Source organism: Monodelphis domestica, chromosome 2, assembly GCF_027887165.1.
Source record: "Monodelphis domestica isolate mMonDom1 chromosome 2, mMonDom1.pri, whole genome shotgun sequence".
Taxonomy (NCBI): domain Eukaryota; kingdom Metazoa; phylum Chordata; class Mammalia; order Didelphimorphia; family Didelphidae; genus Monodelphis; species Monodelphis domestica.
Window position 1 is genome coordinate 489,865,714 of NC_077228.1, and position 4,310 is coordinate 489,870,023.

Genomic DNA, 4,310 nt, shown 5'->3' on the forward strand with positions numbered 1-4,310 from the left:
ATCTGTGTGACCCTGGGTGAGTCACTTAACCCTTTTTGCCTAACCCTTACCACTCTTCTGCCTAGAAGCCAATACATAGTATTGATTCTAATTGTAAGTATATTTGTTTGTTTGTTTTTTAAGTAGGAATGTATAGAAAATGACTGCTAAGGTCTCTTTTGTTTCTAAGATTTTATGGTTGCTTGAAGTGTGAAACACCAACTCAAAGAGTTGCCACAAATGTACCTGGGGAGACGGGCCACTCAGGATTTTCAAGCTTGAATTTAGTGCCCTGCTCATCACACATTATATTCTATTCCCCTGGTCTTCTTTTTCAGCTTTGCCAGGAGTATTATAATTATGCAGTAACGGGGGACTCCAAGAAAATAGACTCCAATCTGTTTTCATTATTTTCATTATAATTCTAGGAAAAAAAAGATTCCAACCTACTTTCCTTCATCAATATCAATGGGAGATGTCTTACCCTTTGGTTTTGGTTCTTTGTTGCCTTGGGGAATCCATGTGGGAACTTCACCCCACTAGTTCAGACCATAACTTCTGTAGCTCTCCATCCCATGTAATTCTTAGCCATGTCTTCCCGTTAGTCCTCCATAGGGGATCCATCTTATGCTTTGGAGATTTCCCTTGGGTTCTTCTAACATCTCAGAAATACCTGTGTGCCACTGGAGCTATCCATCTGTCACTTCTCTTTCTCATTCCATGACCAGTCCAATTCCTTTCTCATCACATTGCATGATGCCTTTTACACCATTCCTTGGCATACAGATCATCTTGGAAACCTGCTTTGTGACCACAGCAACCCCTGAAGCAGATAAAAAAAAATGCCATAGTTTAAGAAGTTTGCATTAACATGAAAAATCTGGTCTCCGGCTAAATACACTGCCAACCTGGTAAGGCATTTTCCTGTGTCAAAAAGGAGGTCAGCTTAAACAAAGGTGCTATTTACTTCTTCATTGGCTAGATCCCCGGCCAGCAGAGAATCACAGAACTGAAGCTATGATGGACAGAAAGGAGAGAAGGAAGGAGAGGAGAGGAGAAGAGAAGAGAGGAGAGAAGCACAGTATCTGGGTTTCTACCCCTAAGGGTTCGAAAGGTTTAGGATAGAGTGGTACAGAGGATTAGTAAAGAAAATTAGAGTAAAAGTGAAATTATGGGAAGGAAGGGGAAATAAAATGGGTTATAGTTGGAAAGGAAGTGCTCACTTTATTGGGGAAAAAAGTCACCTGTTTTTCATGGGTTCCATTTTATATCATCTGAAAGTTGAATGAGCAATAATGAGGCTAGGGGTCAGAAGACCTTGGATAGGTCACATGGCCTTAATGAGATGCTGGTTCTTGAACTGAGATGTTATTTAATATCCTTCCCCAGAGCTAATCATTTATGGCTTAAGACATCTTGGTGCAGAGCTGACCACTGTTGCCCAGGCAATTACTGGACAATGCCATAGTGACCTTTGTGACTCAGGGACCTTGAAATAGGAAAACAGCTGATTATAGCTCAGGACACTCCTCCTTCTCTCCACACACACACACACACACACACACACACACACACACACACACACCACTATTATTTGATCCCTACGTTAGCAATCTTTAAGACTTTGAAAGAGCCTTGATTCCATCCTCCTTGTGGGCACTCCTTACATAGAAATAGAGAGAGACTGAAACCTTTGCATATTTTGTAAGTTACTGTGACTGAACAAAAAAAGATCACTTGTATGTAACCATCTGGAAATGAGCCTTTCTACATCTATCTGAGATTGGTTCTTGGACAATAGACCTTCACTTGGTCAACGATCCATCTCTAATCTCGCATTTTTTCCCAGAATGATTTAATGTACACACACTCCTTTAAAACAAGAACTGGTTTCATTTTTGCTTTTATATCCTTAGCACCTAACATGATGCCTGGCTATATAACACAATAGGTGCTAAATAAATATTATGTGCCAGGCATCATGTTAGGTGCTAAGGATATAAAAATGATTGATGGTAAAACCTTCCAGAGGTATTCCTTGTATTCCACTGGCATAGCTATGGAGAACTCAGTCATCTCCCTAGCAGACTTATTGTAGTCACGAATCCTTAGTTACAAGACAGGAAGGATACTATCAAATAATAACAGCTAACATTTATATGGTGTTTTAAGGTTTTCAAAAGCACTTTACACCTATTATCTCTTTTGAGCCTCAGAACAAATCTATGTACTACACAATTTTATCCACATTATAGATGAGGAAACCGAGGCCGAGAAATACAAATATATACTATACTATAGAATCACTGGTATATAACAGCTGCTCATTTAAGTCATCCAAGGATAAATAAAATTTCTGTTATTTATTGTATTACTAGCCTTTTTTCCTTCCTCTCCAGGCTCCTCAACTCATGTAAAGGAACTCTGTCCTGTGCGGTTGCCAGCTGTGTATTAGGTCAAATTGTTATGATTTGGGGAGTGCTAGGAATGTTATCTAATTTCCCTAGTTGGGTTTCCTTGTTTGTACCTTAAAGGCTGTACAAACTGACCCTTCTTCCCCATTCCTAATCCCACACCACGGGAGAGAAGTAAAAATTAACTCAGTGATTATAAAGAGAATCTGGGCACAATACCTGATTTACAATGAGGAAACTTTCTGATTGGCTGAGTGATCTTGGATTGTTGGGTGGACCCACGTAGGAACCAATCCCAGTTTGGCACTAGGTATCCTTTTCTAGGACATTTTTGTGAGCATCCCATGAAGGAATGGACTTCGAAGGTTGTGAGGAAATCATGGGTCATTCTAGGCCTAAGGAACAAGAGGTAAATAGAATAGTGTAAAAGGTGAAGACCTAGTCTGGACCAGGGAAGTTTTTGGTTTGTTTATAATTTCTGCTTCTATGCCATTAGAAAGCATTGGAAGATGATCCATCCTTTTAATTATATCTCTCTATATATTTATATATTTTTTCTTCATAAATAGTACTTACAGGATAAGTAATCTTCCTGGTACTGGTACTCCCTCCATCAACATATATCACAACTTTGTGATTTAGTAGAGAAGATGGTTCATAGGAGTTACTTGAGCCAACCAATGAATCACTTTTTGGCCAATCCACTGATGAATGAACCTATCCCTAATTAGATTGGGCATTTCTTGAATAGAGTTTATGTCTTATTTTATTTTTGTACCTGTAAAGGACGCAAGATGTAGCAGGAATCCAAAGACGGTACTTGGAACAGTGACTAAATGGGGCCATCTCAGGGGCAGCTAGGTGGCTGAAGATAGGAGTTCCTGGGTTCAAATCTATCCTTGGACACTCCCTCGTTATGCAATCCTGGGCAAGTCACTTATTTGCCTAGCCCTTAGGGTTCTTCTGCCTTGGAACTGATATTTAATATCTTTTCTAAGTCATAAGGTAAGAGTTTTTAAAAAAAAAAAACTATGGAGCCATCCTAATATTTGGAATCCTGTGACAATTAGGGGAATTGTTGAAAAATAAGAAATATGAAAACCAAACATGACTAAGACATGAGCACATTCAAGCTTGCCAGCATATTAGTGAACTTTTGCAGAAGTTACTAGAAGACCTGGTATGTGTGATAAGGCTAAATGAAGCCTTTGGCTAGCCTGCTAAGTTTCTCCTCTTCTGGAAGCACAGATAAGTGGACAACCTGCCCCTTGGGACCCTATTAGAACTCAACCAGCAAGAGGCAAGATGTGATTCTTTGGTACAAGGGGACACACTCTGAAGATGTGCTCCATGGAGAGCTATCTTCCTAGCAGTTGGCAATCCCTTTGCTTATGGAAATTGACCCTTTCCATAAGTGTCCATGAAATACTGAGTTACATACTTTGGGGGCTTACCTACCTGGCCCAGAGCTGCTCACAGGATGGAACCCATTAATATTGAATATCAAACACTATCTGAGCTGATACTATCTCTACTTTATCCCCTGTGTATTCAAGAATGTGCACAGGTAAACCTGGGGTGCGGGGCAATTTGGAAACCATGTCTGGACTGTACCAAAGAGGTAGCCCCAAACTTCCTAGTTCCCTCTACAAAAGAGTTGATCTCTCTCTCTCTCTCTCTCTCTCTCTCTCTCTCTCTCTCTCTCTCTCTCTCTCTCTCTCTCTCTCTCTCTCTCTCTCTCTCTCTCCCCCGCCTCCTCTGTTTCTCTCTCTCTCTCCTCTTCTCTTTCTCTCTGTCTCTCTCTTCCCTTCTCTCTCTCTCCCTCTCCTCTCTTTCTCCCCATCTCTCTTTCTGTTTCTCACCCTCTCCCTTCTCTCTCCTCTCTCCCTTCTCTCTATCTCTCCTCTTCTCTGTTCT

At 40.6% G+C, this 4,310-nt stretch overlaps 1 long non-coding RNA gene across 1 annotated transcript; it reads right to left on the minus strand.

Moving 5' to 3' along the window:
• Positions 1–376: 376 nt before the first annotated feature.
• Positions 377–1,465, minus strand: LOC103101376 (uncharacterized). Its single transcript, XR_001627315.2, has 2 exons — positions 1,224–1,465; positions 377–802 (listed from the first exon to the last, which is right to left on the minus strand). It is a non-coding gene; the product is annotated as an uncharacterized LOC103101376 (long non-coding RNA).
• Positions 1,466–4,310: the final 2,845 nt, after the last annotated feature.